This window comes from Tyto alba, unplaced genomic scaffold (assembly GCF_018691265.1).
Source record: "Tyto alba isolate M040663 unplaced genomic scaffold, T.alba_DEE_v4.0 Super-Scaffold_13, whole genome shotgun sequence".
Classification (NCBI taxonomy): domain Eukaryota; kingdom Metazoa; phylum Chordata; class Aves; order Strigiformes; family Tytonidae; genus Tyto; species Tyto alba.
In genome coordinates, this window is record NW_024881275.1 from 46,239,259 (window position 1) to 46,261,032 (window position 21,774).

At 38.7% G+C, this 21,774-nt stretch overlaps 3 long non-coding RNA genes across 3 annotated transcripts; 2 read left to right on the forward strand and 1 right to left on the reverse strand.

Annotated features, from left to right (window-relative positions):
* Nucleotides 1–383: 383 nt before the first annotated feature.
* Nucleotides 384–8,251, reverse strand: LOC116961104. The gene is made up of 4 exons (XR_004406778.1): nt 8,164–8,251; nt 7,193–7,330; nt 6,868–7,042; nt 384–471 (listed from the first exon to the last, which is right to left on the reverse strand). It is a non-coding gene; the product is annotated as an uncharacterized LOC116961104 (long non-coding RNA).
* Nucleotides 442–8,170, forward strand: LOC104367538. Its single transcript, XR_004406777.2, has 3 exons — nt 442–476; nt 6,669–6,812; nt 8,072–8,170. It is a non-coding gene; the product is annotated as an uncharacterized LOC104367538 (long non-coding RNA).
* A 7,663-nt stretch (nt 8,252–15,914) lies between the features above and the next one.
* Nucleotides 15,915–18,610, forward strand: LOC116961105. Its single transcript, XR_004406779.1, has 3 exons — nt 15,915–16,040; nt 16,638–16,887; nt 17,891–18,610. It is a non-coding gene; the product is annotated as an uncharacterized LOC116961105 (long non-coding RNA).
* Nucleotides 18,611–21,774: the final 3,164 nt, after the last annotated feature.

The window sequence follows — 21,774 nt, forward strand, 5'->3', positions numbered from 1 at the left end:
CTAGAGCAGGCTCTGATCATACAATTGCTCGGTGGGCTCAGGACCCTTGTCTCTGAGCCATTCTCCAACAGTCTCCTGAGTCTACACACATATGTAATGGTACACACTCCTGCAAGAGAAGTCATTTTATAGTGGCAATTACACAGATAACTATGTAGGCCATTGCAAACAATATAGGCACCTGGCTCATTGATACAGACAGTGTTGTAGATACAGCTGTGCAGTTGTATGGCTGAGCATATTTTGGACACCTTTTTTTTGTAATGATGGTGAGTGAAGATTAATTCACATTCCTCATGTTGGTTCTGCAGATATGCAACCTTTCAAACTTGTAGTTTTGAGGTTTTTGTTTTAATCACAGAAAGAAATGTTATGTCTGTCTTATTTTTATCTTCTAGGTAAGATATGTGATCAGATAAGTGATGCTGTTCTAGATGCTCATCTCAGTATTGATCCAGATGCCAAAGTTGCCTGTGGTAAGTACAATACAGATAGAAAAACAGATTAATTAAGTACAGCAAGTTATCCATGTTGATATAGCCTGTGATCCAAAATTCTTGCAATAGGTGGCTGACAGTCAATACTCCCACAGTCAGTTAGGAAGCCAGCTTTTGCACACTGACTCAGAGGAGAAAGGAAGGCAGGAAAAAATATGAAAAAAAGGAATAGAAAAAAAGGAAATGCATATTACTCCAGTACAATTTAAAACTGCTAAAATGTAAGAAATAGATTAGAAGCCAGTGGTATCAGGGAAAACTGTGGTTGACAGAGCTAATGATAATGAAGAATATAAGCAAATTGGGGGAAAACTGGGGAGATATACATGTCAAGATGCATTTCTTCATAAAGTGAGTAGAAAGTGTTAATAAAACTCAAAATCCAGAAGTGCTAAATAGATACTTACCATGTCTTTACAGAAGCAGGGTGATGCCCTTGATTCACAGGAAGAGCACATTCATTTGAATGTCATTCTGATCAAAGTGTCTTGTTTGTTTTGTGGGACTTTCTGTTCGAACTACTCTGTATTCTACATGGACATTGTCACTAACATTGCCTCTTCCAGAGGCTAAGAACATATCATCAAATTGGAATGAACTAGATTGCCAAAGGGGAATGTACACAGAAAGGGAATGTGTCTAAAGAGCTCTCTGAATTAAGTAATTTTTTATTTAGAGCAAGACATTGAGGCCATAGTTACAGCACAGAGGACTATCTGCATCCCACAAATACAGTGATCTAATATGACACTTTATCTGAAAAATCTCATGTGATCCTTGATGCAGAGATGTGAGCAGTGCAGAAACATGGCGGGGAGGGTTTAGCATATGTGTTAGACTTGATGAAGCATGTGTTTCAGTATTACAGGCAGTTATGCTTCCAAAACTGCTGAAAAACTGGAGATGGTAACAGACAAATTCTGCAAAAATGACAAGGACTGAAAAATGTGTCATAAGAGATGTGAGAAACATGATCAGTTCATCTTACCAAAAAAAGAAGACTGAGATGTGACATGATTACATAGATAAATCACTAATTTCTGTAATCTGTTGGTAAAAAAAAAAAAAACATCAAAACTGCTGACTGGAGTCAGAAAACTTGAGTATAACACTGAAGTGTAAGTCTGGAAAAGATAAATTGGTTGATCAGATACAGAGTTTGCTAAAAAGGGAGTGGGCTGGAGGACAGAAAGCTGCTATGGCACTTAATACAGCATTTACTGGGTGAAAATTAGAATTTCTATTTAATTGTGCAGGCCTTATCTCAAAGTTTCAGAAAAAAAATCTCAATATGACCTACATATAGCTCTATTTCATATTCCATTCGATCCTCTCTTTCCAGATCAGAAAAGACCAGGCTATCCACTGAAAGACAGTGGATGGCATGATCATATCTGTTACTATTGTCAGACAACCATACCATTCTTGTCATACAAACTTACCATAGTCTTTTTTGGGATGGGGGGAGAGGAACAGATTTTACACAGTATTCAAAACAGACAACCATGGATTTATATGACTTAATGTTCTCAGTTCCACTCTTCATTCCTTTACCAACAAGTCCTACCAGCTTGGGTTTTTACTGCTACTGAGCACTACCTGGGGTTGGTGTGCTGTATACATTCAGGGCTACTGTATTAGTATCGAGTCTCACTGTGTCCACAGTGTAATTCAGAAATACCATGCCAGCTAGGATATAGTTTAGTAGTTCAATACAGACTCATTCCTTTTGCAGACAAACAGAGAAACCTTGCTGTGTGCTAAATTCTCAACTGCTTTTCTGGATTTTCTAAGTTAGGCTGACAATTACAGCTAGCTTGATTATTTTAATATGATGCTGCAGTCCATAGCTGTGCAGTCTTACAGCATATTCCTGCCTATAATACTTAATCTTGAAATCAAATAAAATTATTCACATGAACTGGTGACTGGATAATAAAAGTGATGGATGGAATTCAGTGTAGGCTAATGCAAGGCAGAAGGGAACAATCTTATACCCATATATAGAAAGTAAGGTTTGCAGCTCACTGTGAGCATTCAGAAAAGAAATTTTGGGGTTGTAATGAACATATGTTTCTGTGAAAAGGCTTGGTGCATCAGTGTTAAAGCTTTCACTGTACAAACCTGCAAATGTAATCATCTTCTGACATCGTGCAAACACTAGTTCTTCATCAGACAAGCAGGACATGTCTGGCACTTCCAAGAATAAGTCTTTTACAGATATTCCACCTTAAAATAACTCCTTCAGTACCATACACTGAAAAATGCATATCAACATCTGTGCAGTTTTCTCCTAGGTGTTGTACATATTTCATTTTATTTTCCAGAAGATCGTAAAAGCATAATTTGGCCACATGCAGAACAGACCCAAGAATGAACACATGAAGGATCTCACTCACCTTTGGAAGAATCATTATACCTTATCTTCTTAAGGGTCTCTCTTACAATGTGTTGGTAATCTACTATAGCCTGAGATGTGATCTCTCCACAAAGCAAAATCATTCCAGTTTTTGCTACACACTCTGTAGAAAAAAGATGAAACATCAGAATTTTACTGCTACTATTTTACAGTTACACAGGGAGATCCTAGAGATGGTTCTATGAAAAAAGGATTAGTCATAGGGGAAACCCAGTGTAAAGCCATAGCATACATACTGGTCTGTGCGTAACCACTCTTCTCTTCAGCTGATATGAATGTCTAAATGCCTGCATAGGGTGTGTGGGGGTGGGTCCATATTACCCAATTATCTAATCTCCATAGTGGCCAGCAGCAAAAGTCTGTAAGAACAGCTCAAATATATAGTACTGTTTTTCCAAACACTTCCCTGGTCTTCAACAATTTCAGCTCAGGGTCTTCATGAAGCTAAAGAGACATTATTTATTAACAGATGGCATTGCCAATTTTTGATAGATTTTTGTTACAGTAATTCACTCCGTTGCCCTTAGCAACCATGAAAACTTTAAGCATCTACAGGATCCTGGAGCAAGAAGCTATGCAACTTCATTACAAATTTTGTGCATAACCATTTCATATTTTATTCTGTTGTTTGTTTCAAGTGTCCACCTGGCCTCCAAACTTTTCAATTTGATGTTAAAACATATAGCAAACAATCACAAAAAATTCACCATATCAATATGACCTACATATGGCAATGCCATCTGTTAATAAATAACGTCTCTTTAGCTTCATGAAGACCCTGAGCTGAAATTGTTGAAGACCAGGGAAGTGTTTGGAAAAACAGTACTATATATTTGAGCTGTTCTTACAGACTTTTGCTGCTGGCCACTATGGAGATTAGATAATTGGGTAATATGGACCCACCCCCACACACCCTATGCAGGCATTTAGACATTCATATCAGCTGAAGAGAAGAGTGGTTACGCACAGACCAGTATGTATGCTATGGCTTTACACTGGGTTTCCCCTATGACTAATCCTTTTTTCATAGAACCATCTCTAGGATCTCCCTGTGTAACTGTAAAATAGTAGCAGTAAAATTCTGATGTTTCATCTTTTTTCTACAGAGTGTGTAGCAAAAACTGGAATGATTTTGCTTTGTGGAGAGATCACATCTCAGGCTATAGTAGATTACCAACACATTGTAAGAGAGACCCTTAAGAAGATAAGGTATAATGATTCTTCCAAAGGTGAGTGAGATCCTTCATGTGTTCATTCTTGGGTCTGTTCTGCATGTGGCCAAATTATGCTTTTACGATCTTCTGGAAAATAAAATGAAATATGTACAACACCTAGGAGAAAACTGCACAGATGTTGATATGCATTTTTCAGTGTATGGTACTGAAGGAGTTATTTTAAGGTGGAATATCTGTAAAAGACTTATTCTTGGAAGTGCCAGACATGTCCTGCTTGTCTGATGAAGAACTAGTGTTTGCACGATGTCAGAAGATGATTACATTTGCAGGTTTGTACAGTGAAAGCTTTAACACTGATGTTCCTTGTCCTTGAGGTACATAAGCCTATAACACTTGACATTCACACCCAAGGGAATTCTTTACGTATATTTAATGTATTTCCCAAAGTAACTTCCTTTCAGCAGTTGAACCCCTTACATTACTATTCCCCTTCAGTCTTCCCTTTTCATGCATGAAATATACACAAATCTCCTTTAATTCTATTGAACCCTAGAACCTATTGCAAGAAAAACTGAATATCAGTTCCTGGTAACATTTTCCATGCTCTTTTCCCAGCTTCAATACCTAAATGGTTTGAACCCTAGTCATCATAAGCAACGTAACGAGCTTTGGTGGGGTAGCTTGTAGGATTACACTTATTCTCTCAGTCTCAAGAGCTCGAGTTTGGACTAATACTACTACTTGTCCATGTCCTGAGACTTATATAAATGTGCTGATTGTCTGATTCTATTAGCAATACAAAACATAGTATAGGAAGCTTACATGCTTAGAATTTTAAAAGTTTTAGCCAAGATAGCTAGGTAATCCCTAAAAACTTCTCTAGAAATGTGAACTCTCAAGAATGTATGACCTATCTTTACAAAATTCCCTTCACTAGGCCTGGACTATAAGACCTGCACAGTTTTAGTGGCCTCAGAACAACAATGTAAAGAGATCAAGTATGCTGTCCTCCATGGCAAGAGCAACGATGACATTGGAGCAGGTGATCAGGTTATGGGACTTAATTCCAGTCACTTACTCAAATTAAGTTTATGCAAAAGCAGTTAAATTGCATTGGACTAGAGCCTTTCCTTAAAAGCTATGTGCAAAATGTAAGAATTAGACACTAAACACTGTGCATTTTCTTAATCATCAGAAGTGCAAAAAAGTAACATGGCCTTCAGTAGTGTCATGGTTTGAGCCCAGAGGGCAACAGAGCATTATGCAGCCATTCTCTCATCCTGTCCCCTCTCAGGAATGGGAAGGAGAAAATGAAGTTAAAAAGGTTCAGTAATACTGATAAGGACAGGGAGGGGTGCTCACCCAGGGTCACAAGACAGACTTGGGGGAAGAAAACATCAATTTAATTCAAACCCTAACAAAGACAACACTTCACAGACAAGGGGGGACAGTGAGAAGTGCCATCATATCCAAAAAATACCTTCCTCCACCACTCCCTTCTTCCCTGGCTCACCTCTATTCCTGATCTCTCTACCTCCTCCCTCCCAGTGGCACAGGACAGGGGATGGGCAGTTACAGTCAGCTTGCTACTCCCTCCTTCTTGGGAGGTGGGGTGAATGCTGCACATTCCTCCACTGCTTCAGATGGCTCCCCTCTCACTGGAAACAGTCCTCCATGAACCTTCTCTGGAATGAGTCCTTCCCATGGGATGCAGTTGTTCCCATGCTGATCCAGCATAGGTTACCCCTACGCGTTGCAGTCCTCCCAGTGCCAAACTACAGCAGTGGGGGGTGCTTCTCCCCTCAGAGTCCTGGCTTCCTTTAAGTACAGATGCCTGTGCCAGTGTGGGCTCCTCAACAGGCTTCAGTTTGGCCTCTATGCCACCATGGACCTCCATGGGTGGCAGGGTGGGTGGCCCTGCCATCTCACCACAGGTGCAGGGGTGTCTGCTCTGGAGCACCTCCCCTCCTTCCTTCTCCTTCCTTCCACTGACCGTGGTGTTTGTCCTTCTTTCAAGAAGCTTCTCACAAGGGGCCACTTCTTTAACCTCCTCCCCCACTAACAAACACCCCAGCACAGAAAACCAGCATAAGTAGTTTTGGTGAAAGTGGCTTTTCTCATATACAGTAGCCTTACTGGATAGAGCCACAATGAAGCTTTTTATCAGTTGGTGTCAGTTTCTGGTCTTTCAAGTCCTTTGGGTAGCCTAGTTTTACTTCTTAGGCATCAAATGCTGTGTTATTTTAGTTGTCATGTTTGGGAAGACTGAGAAGTCTTTATGAGCTTTTTGTCTATTAAGCCTTTGCAGTGAATTCTTAAGGATGCTTAAGGCAGAGTCATTCTTAGGAACAAGACACTGCTGTGGCTCCGATTCTTGTGCATGCAGATACATATATGTTAATTCAAGCTGGTTATATGTTAATATGTATTCACTCTGCATGTTACTGCTGTCTCTTTCTAGACTTGGGTGGTTTTAAAGTGTTATGTGGCAAAGACAGTGCAGAAATGGAAAAAGAATACGGAAATTAGAGGTTTATTTCCCCATTTTTCAATTCAGTTCCCTGTTTTTCAATGCAGGGTCTGATGTTTGGCTATGTCACTGATGAAACTGAGGAATGTATGCCCTTAACCCTCCTCCTGACACACAAACTGACTGCAAGAATAAAGGCTCTGGAACGGAATGGAACATGGACCTGGGTTAGACCAGATGGGAAAACACAGGTTTGTAACAAAGATGCATAAACTGTAAGGGTGAGAAGCCATATAAATCATTTACCTTGTCTGCTACTAAATCAGAATTCATGTTTGTCATAAATGGTACTGTCATTTTCATGTTCGAAGGTTTTGTGAGTTTCATACATTTGTATGTAGCACACGTGGTTTGTTTAAACTCTTCTGTCAGTGTTTTAGCAGATTTCTTCAAAATACGCTTGTATTTGGCTTCTTTTCCCCTGGAGATTAAGAAGATTAACAAATTACTGACAATCAGCTGGTTTTGGTTTTTTTTTTTTTTTTTCTGAATAAATATCAGCATTCCAATAGCATGGACTGGGATAGTACTGTGGTTTCCCATTTAAAACAGCGCTGTTCTTGATTCAGACCTCATGAATACCGTATTTGAGCAGTGGTCAGAAACTCTGACAGCTGAGTAGATGTGTGTGTTGCTGAGCCTACTGTAAGAGTGGTGCACTTTGGCAGTCTCAAAGGCAGTAAGATCTCTGTCTTCCAGGCTGTGAAATCTGCAGGAGAGAAAAGGAAAGCCATACATGTGACATTTCCAAGACAGCAAGGTGTTGCTTAGTGGGGATGAACGGCACTGAGTTACACTGCTGCTGTTGTTGCAGTGCACCACGGACTGTGTCTCTGCCTTTTGTCAGCAGTGCATAGTTTATGTGAATAGACTGGTTTCTTTATGATATATCTATCCAAGCATTTTGGAAGGGTGAGCAAGTTGAGAGGCCTTCTTTGTCTGTAAGAAGACCTATACTGAGGATGGAGCAATGCCAGTATATATTTGCATGTACATAAAAGCTGTTCAATAGATAGCAAAGGATACAGACTAGCACATCAAGATCTACAGTTGCTCCTTTTATTAGGGTCCTCCAAAAGTTATTTTGGCTTTACTTTGGTGATCCCCTCTTTGAAGTTAACATGCCAAACTGTGAATGATTTTAGCATTTGCCAATAAAATCTTAGGCTTCTGTAGCTTTCTTGTTGTTATTTTGCTTCTCTGTGGTGATACATGTAATATCTTTTAGTCAACTCTTTTGGTAGTGTTACTTCAGTATTTTCTATATCTATTTTTTTTCTTACAGTGATTTTAAGCATTGTCAACAACCCATCATTTTTCATCCCACTTCTCTTCATCTGTTTATTTTTTTGCTGTGAAAAATAATTGTATGGATTATTTTCAGTTTCCAAACTCTGGTGCTTTTGACCTTGAGTGTTCACTGTCCTTTTTTTTTTTCTTTCCTCTCTAGGTCACAATGGAATACAAGGAAAGTAATGGTGCAGTGGAGTCCATCCGAGTGCACACACTTGTGATTTCTGTTACATCATGCCCCAGACTTACCTCTACAACAAATACAGAAGGAGCTAATGGAGAAAGTTGTTAAAGAAGTCATTCCAGAGAAGTATCTTGATGAGGGCACAATTTATTATCTCCTTCCAAGTGAAAAGTCTGTTGAAGGTGGTCCTAAGGTATGGTACTTTGAAAGAGGACATCCTATACAGACTTCAATTCTACTTTGTCACATGCTTCTAAATGTTCTCTTGAACAAAAGTGCAATGAACTGCAACCAAGAAAGTCTATACATTTTTAAGAAAGCTTCAGTCATTTCTACTGGACTTTTCCTTCTGGACAGCTGGCATCTAAACTGAAGCTGTACATGCTTGGACAGCCAAGTGTACAGATTCTTGGATCGTTGCCTTGCTTCCAGAAAGTATTTTAAATTACCAAAAGCCAGCCCTTAAATTATATGCTAAAACGCCTGACTGGAAATATCCCTTCACTCTTACAGTAAAAATCAGAACCAGAAATAACAACAGATCTGATCTTATACATTGAAATTATTCAGAAATCTGAACAAATTTCAAGGGAGATCTTAATGTATTAAGTCTCAATAGTCATTAGAAGTTGCCATGTGTTCTGCTTTCCAGGTGCTGGTACTAGGTAAGCAGGTCATTGCTGTGAAATTGTAAAAAGTTTTGTTACACAAATCTGTCTAGTTTTGTATAAAGAGTTCAATGAAGGATTAAAACTACAAAGTATATTTATGATCAAGCTGGAATGATGTAGGGATAACACCTTCATTGAGGAATAAATGTGAATTTTAGTCCCTTATTACTTATTTGGGTATTTAATATTAGTGGATTAACGCAATTCATCCTCTTTCAGGATAGAGTTTGTTAGCACATTGGAGTTCCTTTGTCATCTTGCAGTCACCAGCTTTGCTAATCTGACAAAAAGACAGTTATTCTCTATTGCTTGAACAAATTGGATCAGCTCATCAAGTTGAAGGAGGCAGACAAAAGTCCGTGTAAGAGGGTAGGACTCCATTATCAGGGTCACAGGCAGGCAGGAAGAAGGAAGAAGAGTAGTACGAAGTAGTGCTTGTGACACTAGTGGACCATTAAGGTGAACTCAGCTAGAATTTCTCAGTACTCTTGTGCTGCAGCACTGATCTGCAGCTCTGTGAAGCACCTGCTTCCCCTTTAGTACGTGTATCTGAGTGAAACTTGTTAACCTTGTAGGTCATATATGATCCTTTTTTTCAGGAAGACTTTTGTCTCTTGGCCTCTATCAAGTGTTACTGAGTGAAGTTATTGGCCAGTAATCCAGAGATAGTATTTCATGATTGCTGATTTGAAGGGAGCACGTTTTTTGTAACATTTACAGTTGTGCCACATTCTTATCAGTCTTCAAAAGTGACTGCAGCACAAACGGCTTAGTACATCTCTGAAAAATACTCCAGTCTCATGCATGTATTCAAGTGTTTTTCCTGCGGACTGATGCTGGACTGACTGGAAGGAATATCACTGTTGATACCTATGGAGGCTGGGGAGCCCATGGTGAAGGTACATTCCCTGGAAAAGATCCCTCCAAAGTTGATCGTTCTGCAGCATGTGCAGCTCGCTGGATTGCAAAATCTCTGGTCTCTGTAAAAGAGTATTAATCCAGGTAAGAGCAACCATGAAAGTAATGCACCATAACATAAATTCTATCTCATGTGTGGTCAGCCCCTCAGAGTACATAGTACCATCTCACCCATTCCAGTTTCAGAAAAGCATTTCTAATACTAGAATGTGGCTCCAGAAAGTTCCTCTTGGGGGTGCATTAAGGAGCCCTATGAGGGAAGCCAAAGACACAGGCCAGAATGGTCCTGAAACAATGAGTGTGTTCTCAATAGTATTATTTCTCCAACGCTGTTGCAATCCCTGGTCTAAGTTCTTCTTTGCATCATCCTTGCTTTTACTTACATCAACTCTAGTGATCCTCTGCACACACATGCATGACCAGCACTCCGATCTGGGCTGTGCAGCATATTACTAACAGTTATGTTAGCAGTGTCTAGACATAGTTGTGCAACCTGCTGTACTACATGGTCTTATTAGTTGTAACTTAAACTATTTTAAGCTGTATTTGAAATTACCTTAAAGTTACCATGAGTTCTCCTGTTCCTAGTATACTAGTATGGCATGAGGTGTGACTGAAAGCAAAATTCAATTGTGTTTAAGAGTTTAAAGCAAGAACAACTTTCATCAGTCTTAAATGCTCAGAAGAAATGTAATTCCTTCCTTATGCATGAATTTTTGGGACTACTAATTCTAAGAGGTTAAAATAAGTGTTTTATTGACCCCTAGACAATTTCAACATTAAACATGAACCTAATGTGAATGCTAAACAATTGAGGTTTGTCTAGTCAGTTTGCAATACTAGTTTATACAAGTACTTATTCTGTGTAGCTGCTATATAATAACTTTAACCCAGTACAACAAATTACTACAGTAAAAAGCCATAGTGATCTGGCTGATGTTTTGCTGCAGAAGTGTATTTGAAATCTTTTATTTTCTCCATGGACCAGAGGAGAGACCCACTGGATATGATTATGATCAATGACATAGTATCTAGACATCCCAATTAGGAACACGGGACCCTTACTGTAGATGTTGTGCATGTGTTTGATATCTGATTAAATTTAAAGTTTGGAGTTAGTCAATGAAAGGGGATGTTGGGAATAAGCCAAACACAAATCGTGATGGTTAGCAAACTGCTGATTTTTTTTTTTCTTCTTCTTCTTTTTTTTTTTTTTTTTCCGAGGGGACAGAAAACAAACTTCTGATTTCTTGGTGTGCATGTTTTGAGTGGCATTTTTGAACACATACATCACTGTCTTAATTCTTGAGTTAGTTGGGAATGTTGTTGTTCTAGTAATTCCCAGAGACCCTCCTTAAATACCTGAGCCTGACTCTAGACAAGCCAGGACTGATTTTGTTAGCAACAAGCTATGGAGATGTCAGATATCAATGAAGACAAGATGGCAGGAGAGTGGAGGAAGGGAGAGCAGAAAAGCAAATGTCCCATGAAGTCATAGAAGGCTGGATTAACAAAAGGAAAAATGTATCAAGTGGAAATGCAAAAGTATTTGCAGCCCATCAGTGTCTGTGCCACCAAGACCTTGCCATCATCAACTGAGACTGACAATCGAGCTGGCTCTGCTATGGCTTTTTTTTCCATGCTAACCACCTTTTCACACTGAAAGGGCAAAATGGATAATGGAGGGAACTGCAGATTAATTAGCTATATATTATCACAAATACCATGTAGGCTTTATTTAGAGTGATAGAGAATTTTCAGCTTACTGATTAATGAAAAACAGAGTTAACATGATCTCAAAATTAGCTAAGGGTAAGATAGTCATGATTAGGACAGTTTCTAACAAAAATAAATTTTTGATTACTAAGAAGTATATAGATAGACATGAGTCATTGGACTATTACTTCTTGAAATCTGTAGAAAGGAAACACAATGAAGACCAATAAAGGCCATAGAAATTTTGTGTTGCTTTATGATATTCAAGCAAAACATATTTTTATCCAAATACACCATGATGGAAGTGTATGTTAGCCTATACTGCAACAGGACTGTATTTTGATAAAGCACTGAATGATAAAAACGAACACATTTTAGGAGAACCTGTCAGTGCTGTGCTGTGCAGTGCTGTGGTGAGAAGAAGCTAATGTGATTCTTGTCTGCCAGAAAGGAGCTATAGAGCTCCTCTGTTCTCCTTTGAATGAAGTGAAGTTACAGGGAATAATTATTGGGTTGCTTTGTCTATGTTTGATAGCTGTGTTTTAAAAATTACATGGAACTACTGGATGAAGTTCCAGGGAGTGCATGGAAATAAGTCACTCTGGGAAAACAAGTCTGTGAGTGCTTTAGGAACATGGAACTTTTTTTCATCTTGTCCTAGATAATCTTTTCTCTGATGTAGCAAAAAAATCCCAGAAATATTTGTAGAGCTTAGCAATTCCAGTATCAAAGTCACGTGTCTTGCTGAGGCTGAAGGTTACAGAATGGCAGTATCCGAGGATGATTAGAAAGTACTTCTTTTGCCTTTAAGGAATGTCACTTAGGTCTGATATTTGACCAGGCTGTGCTTTCCCTGAGGAAAACAGATAATTTTCTAACATAAAACACAAATAGCAAAAACATATCTCCTAGCTTGTTTTCTGAAGAAAAAGTGTGTGTAAAATCTTCCCCTGATACATAAGATAAGCCTTTCCTTTCTCTTAAGAAAAAAGTAGGAAGGACTGTTTGTGTTGGGGTTGTATGCATGTGTTCTACAGCTATCATATGCTATTGGTCTGAGTCATCCTCTTGCAATCTCAATGTCTCATTATGGAACGTCAGACAGATCTGAAGAAGAACTGCTTGACATTGTGCAGAAAACCTTTGATCTACGCTGTGGAGCTATCATAACTTTTGTGTGATACTAGTATTTAATGAAGGGAATAATATTTTTAACACTCTCCTTAACAGTTTAGTGTTAAAGTTTCTGGCTCCTACCCTCATGAAAGCCACCTTCATTATAAATCTATAATTGCTGTCATTTCTGCTCTTCCATCACCCATGCACCCAGTACAACATACAAGGGCCAATTCATTAATCTGGTCACAAAATGTACTGAATAAGTAGGACTGGCCTAAATTTTACCATGTTGTATCTCTCAGTGACCTTATTGGTGTGCTGTGTTGCAGCTTATTAGCCAGGTGGTAGTGTGCTTGGTAAAGTAGACTTGAATTTTAACATTAGATGTAGTTAGGCCTTCCAGTCTGTTTACAGGGTGCGTAAGGCTCTCAATCCATGCCTTACCTGTAAGGCACTGGAAATATTGGCTCTTTCTGAAAGAAGTACTGGGGTAAGTATGGTATTCCTACCTTTGATCTTTAGGTGGCAACAACTTCTGAGACAGCTGCCACAAGATGGACAGCTTCTGGTACCCTCACTTCACAAGCAATCCCATTGAAATTACTCGAATGTTATGTGCTGTAATTTGCCCTTGCTCATGCACAGCAGCTGAGTGGCACACAACAGTGGCAGTATCGTGTTTGCTGTTGATGTTCTGGGGATATTGGCTATAAGCCCAGATGAGAAAAGAACACTCTTAGATGACTAGCTTCTTCATGAGGTGTACGTGTAACCTACCTCCTGCATCAGGAAAACTGAACACTGAGAGCCTGTTTCTAGTTGTTGTGCAGTCTTGTGCAGCCTGTCTGAAGTCAACTAAACTTAATTAAAAAGTAATCCAGGTTTCTTAAATGCTCTCTTAAGATTTGGTAAACCATTGAAATATTGTATGCATTTGAAAGACAGAACAAGAATAAAAATTGCGCTGTGAGATGAGCTGTCTTGAAGTAAAAATTCAGTTGTGATCAGAAGTGTCGTTGAGGCTACCATGCAGTCAGAGAGGACAAGAAAACCCAAACCTACTTACATTGCCTCCTGCAGCCAACCCAGCTATATTCCTTTCTGGAACATTTCTGGACCTGAAAAAGCAGGTCTTTTAGACAAACAAAATCCTTACACTTAAAGAAGCATGGGAATTATTATCCTTTTCTTTGAGAGAAGGACTGGAGGAAAGAAGCAGATCAGCACTTGTCCTTATAAGAAGTTACCCACCTGCATGCCAGAGAGTTGTAATTTGACCTTAGTATTTCTCCTTCTTTCTCTCCCTTTCTGTCACTCCCTTGTGACTAACTCATAATTCTTTACGTGAACTTCTAGGAGGTAGAGCTTCTTGCCTATTTGAAGTACAGCTTCCTAAGACCTAATGGTACAGGTTATCTTCTCAGTCCTGAAGAACTTTCAAATCTCTTGGCTGATTTTCACCAAATTTGGCAGGCTGGACTTCTTAAAAGTTTCATTAAATATGCAGCTAATGCAGAGAAACACTATCTCTTTCATCTTTTAAGGGAGCAGCCACCCTGTGAGCTCACCACTTGCTAAACTCTGTGAAATTGACATGGGAGCTCAAGCCTGAGAGAGATACCAGCAAGAACTTGACTCCATGCACAAAGGAGTCACTTTGTCACTTTGAGCAATGAAGGTTTTGAACCCTCTGTTCTCAAATGATAAAACATACATGTTAGCTATCTCATTATTTGAGGAAAATGCTTTTAGTGATTATCTTCTAAATCCAGAGCTATTAGTATCATTCTAGTCTCTATATTTCAGAGGAATCTTGAGTGTATTTGACTCTGAGGGGAGAAATGTCAACATATTAGTGAATAGGAAGATTCTTTTTTTTCCTTAAAAAAGGAAAGACATTTCTGACAAGCTTTATCGACATTTTCCTGGTGCAGCCAGCCATTTGCACTCCTTTTCAGAATGTTTCCTGAACATATATGTTGAGAGTAGAGCTGACTTGTATTTTTAATAGTCTGAGATAATGCAAGGCGTTATGACAACTTCTGTTGCTAGTTAATGTTTTCCAAGTGTTACCAGTTCACAAGTATAATCAAAACTCATCTTGGCCTCTGTAACTGTGGCAGCTCATTGCCACTGGTAATTTGTGTGTTGGTTTCCAGACAGTTGCCTTGATTTGGTTTGCTCAAAATTGCTGCATTATAAATATACATTATCATAGCCCTGGAAGTGGTGAAGACAGTAAGAAGGGAAGAAAGCAGGCAAAAACATGAGCATTGTTTTGTGAATATTTCCGCGTTAAACATTACCTGACAATTTTTAAAATCCTGTAAATGGTGCTGGCTATCCATTCTAATCAACTATGCACCAAAGTTCTTCATGATGTTTTACTTTTAATTTAGTCAGTACTCACATTTTGGTGGCTTTTGTATTAGGGTCAGGCTCAAATGACTGTAGTAGCCACTGGTGCATGTGATCATGTTGCACAAAATATTACTTGAAACAAGACTTAGCTGCTACGCATCATATATGACCCAATAAATGCAAGAACGTGTATTCTCTTTGCCATCTGAAACATATTCATTATCCTGTATTTGTGCTTCTTTCCTTAATTTGCCATTCCTCCACTGATTTGCTCTCCAGCAGCTTACAATATGAATCATCTATTTTAAATGTGCTTTCAAAGATAATTAAACAACATAATACCAAATACAGTAAAGCCCGAGTAGAATAAGATGTTTCAGGCCTTTCATGAAATTAAGAGAAACTTCTGTGTAGATACCTGTGGCTAGCCATTTAGCACAGCTGCACTCTGCTATATTATGCAGGTTAAAAAGCAAACATCGTGTCTTGCACCTTTATTATTTATCTAGTCATAATCAGTGTTAAGCCTATGCTAAACAGTGACTTTGTGCATTTATATAAGCAGTTAAACCTCCACAGTTACTAAGTCTACTAGATCATCACTGTTGGCTGCTTCTTTTGCGATCATCATTGTCCTTCTGGCACAGTGGCATTAGGAAATATTATATATTACACTTGCAATAGCAGAAAGACATTGATGCTTGCGCAGGTATAGCTGTATAGCTGAAATTTATCTCAATCATAATGTTTCTGCATTGTAATGCTTATAAAGCCTAATTGCATACCTCTGATATATCTGAAGAAAGCTGACTGTTTCTAGTCACTTTAAATGATCAGCTCACTGCCTTTCCTGTTATAGATCTGGGTGATTGGGCAAGGAAACAACACCTAGGTTTTATTGTCTTTCTTCCAGAGATAGTACTGATTATTTTTCTGATGTGTTTAAATCATAATATATATTGGAGTATAGTTAAGTGTAAGACTTACTTTTTTTTTCTTTTCATTAAGGGAGATGGATTTGAAGAGGCCAATCTATCAAAAAACGGCATGCTATGGGCACTTTGGGAGAGAAGAATTTACATGGGAAATACCCAAAAAGCTTCTGTATTAAGCTTTTCAGGATGTTTCATGTACTTGACAGGCAGTTTACTAATCAGGTAAATTTTCAAGCTGTTCAAGAAAAGACTGTATCTACTGTTTTTTAAAATGACATTCAGTAGTTAATAGATTTACTGAAAATTACTTGTATTTAATTTCTAAGTTTCATAGTGGCCTTACACTATGAATGCATGCTGCCCTATCTAATATACACTTCAGTTTTGTCTTTGGTAATGTGTGAACAATTAAGGCCTTTGTCTGTGATCAGATATTAAGTGTACACATGGTTGTGGAAGTTGAAGTAATTCCTGTTCTGCCAGGGAAGTCCACTTCTGCTTACCCCATTAACTTTGTACTAAAGTGGATGAAGTTGGTGAGGTAACTTCCAATACCTCCCTGTGAGAGAAAAGCAGTTACAGCACAAATTGCATAATTCTTTGGACCAAGACTTCCACGACTACAGCTTTAGTTACGGTCCTTCTAGTCCAAGCAAATTACTAAAATGCCCATTTCAGAACATTGTTAATTGTATCTCTAAATATACTTAGTATGAGGTAGTGTTATCACTTTGCTTTTAACATTACAGTTTTGTAGGCATATATGTGAAAACTCATGAACTGATGAACTGCTGTTGCAATTCTTTTACTCATTTATAGGTACTCCTTCTCAAACTGAAATTTTCCATGTCTGCATGAATTGGAATTGGCTGTATGAAGTTTCAATTAAGTTTCATTTGCCACTTCTGAAATGTAAAAAGAAACTGTAAGAAATACTTGGAGGATATTAACTTCCTTTGACTTCTCTAGCTGAAAGCACAAAATGGAGAGAGATAATTCAAAATCATTTAGCTTCTTTTCAAGGACTAAAGAGGATGGGAAGATTTGTATACAGAAAGTAGCAATTCTGGTAAGGAAATTTATCATAAAATCTTAAACTAAGACAGAATGTTGGAATGCTGTAACTACTCTTACTTAAGGAGTTTTAATAGACAATTAAGCAATATGGCTACCCCATCTCCAACAAGGGAAAAATACAGCCTTCAGTGGTAAATCTAATCAAATACTAACTAAAAAAGTTGAATATAACATTGTCTTAAGCAAGTTTTAAAAAGCCGCTTCCTTTCACCTGAAGGCTGATCGATCCACTGCTCCTTTGATAGACCAGAGCTGAAAAAAGGTCATTGTATACCTGCGCCTTATCTGGCCTGATACAGTTAATTCGATCTAGCACAGTAGTGCTGCAGTCAGTCCTGTGACCTACTAAAAAGGCTTTTTTTTACTCCCATAAGAAAGCCAAATTTGTTCCTGGAATAAAAGCTGCAACTCTCTTGTGTGCTTTTTTTCAGTTTTTTATTTAATGACAAGTTTTTCTTTTTATCACAGGGCCCTGGGTTCTGTCTTTGCCTGAAACTAATCCGGTTTAGTATGCATATGGCCATATAGGCATAAAACATGTCATTAATCTTTATTAAAACTTGTTCAAATTCACACTGTCTAGGAAATAGTAATGTAGCTTGCTAAAAATTTTGAAATGTCAGAATAACTTCCACCTTTAGTAACATAGTGGTATAGTGTTTAAATGGTAAAGGGATAGAAGAGATCACTATACAGTAAACTGACTATAATGACCTTTTGTAAGGGATTTCAGTAAATGGGCATATAATCTCAATTTTACAGGTGTGTCAATTACAGCTAGTATCAATTTTACTGTGATGATACTTCACTCTTCCAAAGCTGAATAGTGCTTTGTTAAGAAGCTGTGATGCTTTGTTTGTCAAAGGAGAAGACCATTTTGATAAAGACATAGTCTCTTCTTAAATTTAATGATTAAATGGTATGCTCAATGGAGGTGTCTCTTAATCAATGCTCATTGTTTGTTTGTTTGTTTGTTTGTTTGTTTTAAAAAGCAGAATTTAGGTCTTTCTAACTGTTAGACATCTGGAAACTACAGGAGGCAAATTGGACCACGGTGTATTTCAGACAATAAGAACACATTTTTGTGACACTTCTTTCACCTTGCTCTCTGGCTTCCTATAGACTTGAGATAAGAGTTACAGACCTTCTCTTCAAGGAGCTAGATAATCTCTGTCTCCAGAGTACAAACCTTTCTTTCCCCTTGTTGATGATTTGTATTTCAAAGTAGCCAGAAGTACCAGCTGCAGTAGAAATCCCTAACCACAGATTGCAACAGGTACAGTATACATCAAATCTCCAGAGATCCCATCTACAAATTTTTAGCAAGTTTTCTAATAACTAATTAACTAATTTTATTTACACAGGATACCTAATTTGCCCTATGTAAAATTTTCATCAAGAATAGCAAAAGACATATACCTTGTCTGAAACAAGCAAACAGAGAAAAGGTACCTCTGCTAAATTTGTAGTGTCTAATCTGAAGTCAGAGACAAAACTGTTGCTCCACAAAATCAGTGATTTTTTTTGAATGATCAGTATGTTTTCCCATTATCATTCTAGAAATTAATCACTTAAACTGGAACCTCAAAAATAAAAAAGGGTGCCCAAATCAGACATAAGCATAAAGATGGTAGTTATTGATGAAAGTAATATAAATAGCTTAATTACAATGTAGCCTACATACAGGGATCAATAAAAATATTTTTATTTCCAAATGTTGCAACTATTACTTTATTAAATTTGTTATTTTAATATCAAATGTTCAGGCTCTTCTTTGAAATATGTGGTTACAATATGTTATAAAAGTGTCCCAAAATATAATGGCTCATAATATGCGTGAGAAAAAAAATATAATTGCACATCAGAAGAACACAATACTTTATGCATTGTGTTTTGCAACTTCATCCGAAGTAGCAGGCCCTATGGATATTCAGCTAATACAAAAAAGCTACGTGAATGAAAAATCTTTATTGCAGAAAATTACTTGGGTGTGCCATACACTGTAACATGTACAGGTATTAGTGGCTGTTCTAGAAAACAATTTTTTCAAATAGTGAATTTGGATGGGCACTTCCATAAGACGATGATTCTAGCTGGATTGTGTGAGGCAGAATTAAACCTTTATCTTTCAAAAGGACATAGTTTCACTCAAACCTAGACTAGCCAATTAGGGAAGAAAATTAATGAAGCCGAAGTACCAGCTCAGCTCTTAAAGTGCCTTTCATATCTTTCTGGTCTCAGAAGAGATGGAGGGTCTCTGCATGCAAAATGAAGACATTACATTAAGAAAGGTCAAACCTGTTTGATTTGTGTCAAGATTAGGTTTGTGACTCATGCTTTCAGAGTACATCACAAAAGCAGCTGCACTAAGAAATGCAAACCTTGGAAATTTATTTAATCTTCCTTCCAACATGTACTTCTGAAACAGATTTTCAGCTGTGCTGAACCTAATAAGCCTTATCTAGAGCCATGCAGTCATTATTATATATGCCATTTTCTTAGCTATATTTCAATTAAATGATATATAGAGAAATGCAAAGTAGAATGCTAATTCATTACTATTTCATGAATTTAATTCCTAAGGACCTGAAATCAATTATTGGAATGGAAATGAAAATGCATATCTTTACTACATGCTAATAGAATGAACTTTTCACTTAATAATTGTCCAGTTTATAGCTCTGCCCTGCCTTCACCTTATTATACCAAAGGAAATCCCTTCTTTATCACCTTCCCCATCCAAGATTTTTGGCCAGAATGACTGTTGGCTTATTATGGGTGAAGCTATAGAAAGAAGAGGTCTGGATAAGAGTTAAAATGGGAAAGCTGGAGCAGAGATTTTTCAGCAGGAGCTCAACCATCCTGCAGCAGTCCAGTGTAGCTGTCAGAAGCGGGGTACAAATTAGTAACAGATGGCACAACCTTGTTTTCCTCTGCTTTTCAACAGGGATGATGCCAGCATTTAAATGGATAGGCCTTACTGCCTTCAACAACTTTACCTAAAAAAAATTCATAGGCCTCTCAAACTATCTAAATAAAAATAATACATTACACTTTTTGGCCAAGTGCTGTGTGGTGCGGACAAGGGTAAGGTCCTGAACATGGGTCTGGGCAATGAGTGGATTGAGAACAGTCCTGCGGAGAAGGACTTGGGAGTAATAGTGGATGGAAAACTGACTATGAGCCAGCAATGTGCTCTTGCAGCCCAGAAATCCAGCCACATCCTGGGTTGCATCAAGAGAAGTGCAGCCAGCAGGTCAAGGGAGGTGATTTTCCCCTTCAACTCAGCTCTCATGAGACACCACCCGTGTCCAGCTCTGGGACCTCCAGTATAAGAAGGACACAGACCTCTTCGAGTGGGTCCAGAGGAGGGCCACGAAGATGATCAGGGGGCTGGAGCACCTCCCTTATGAGGACAGGCTGAGAGAGTTTGGGTTATTCAGCCTAGAGAAGAGAAAGCTCTGGGAAGTCCTTATAGCGGCCTTCCAGTACTTAGAGGGGCCTACAGGAAAGATGGGGGGGAAGTCTTTATCAGGGAGGGTTGTGATAGGATGAGTGGTAACGGTTTTAAACTGGAAGAGGGTAGATTTATCTTAGATGTAAGGAAGAAATTCTTTACTGTGAGGGTGGTGACACACTGGAACAGGTTGCCCAGAGAAGTTGTGGATGCATCCTCCCTGGAAGTTTTGAAGGTCAGGTAGGACGGGGTTTTGAGCAGCCTGATCTAGTGGAAGGTGCCGCTGCCCATGGCAGGGTGGGTTGGAACTAGATGACCTTTAAGGTGTCTTCCAATACAAACTATTCTATAATTCTACCACACTTTTGTCTCAGCAATAAATAAAAAGATCAGCTCCACTAATGGAGAACCTTCTAGACAGCTGCACACATTTCAAACTGCATCTTACTCAGTGGTCTGTATCCTGGTTTGGGCTGAAATAGAGTTAATATCCCTTTTCAGGGACTAGAGGAGTGCTGTGTTTTGGATTTAGCTTTGGGTTTGGTATGAGAAGAATGCTGATAGCACACTGGTGTTTTCAGCTGCTACTGAGGCTTCAAGGACTCTCCGACTCTCCATGTCCTGCCCGTGCACAAGGGCACAGGGAGCAGGGAGGGAGCATGGCCACAGCACCTGACCCTAACTGGCCAGTGAAATATTCCATATCATGGAATGTCATGCTCACTGTATAGAGGAGGGGTGGTTGGGAAGGAGCTCTCTTGCTGCCGGGATTGCGATTGTGGGATCTTGGTATCTTGGGGTCTCTGGCTGGGAACGGGCTGGGTATTGGTTAGCGGGTGGTGAGCAGTTACATTGTGCATTGCCTGTTTAAATTGTTTTTTCTATTATTGTCATTGTTCTCATTTTATTACCCTTATTAAACTGTTCCTATCTCAGCCTGTGACTCTTCCTTCAGCCCTCTAATCCCCTCCCCCATTCCCAGGTGGGGAGGGGGAAGGGAGGGTGACCAGCTGTGGTGGTTGGTTGCTGACCAGGATCAAACCACAACAGTCTGCTTGATGTCTCCAGTATAATCCTGGATATTTAAAAAGACAAGTCAGTAAATATATAACCCAATTTTGCTTTTAAAATTTTTGGCCAGAAAAGCTGCATCCACGTCAAGGGTCTGCTAGTATACCTGAAGTAGTTGGAGTGCCAAATCCATCCTCATTTTTTCAAAAGTAACATTCCTGCTTCTTATCCTACATTTTTTCTTATACTTTCTTCATATATAACAGATAGTTACAGCTCCTGCAATCTCTTTTAGGACAAACTCCCACTGTAAGCTATGACTGTCCTATCTGAGCAATTTCAAAAAAACAGAGGAATTGCACAAATCTTTAGGTTGACCTTTTAGTACCAGACCTCACACTTTGTCCCTAT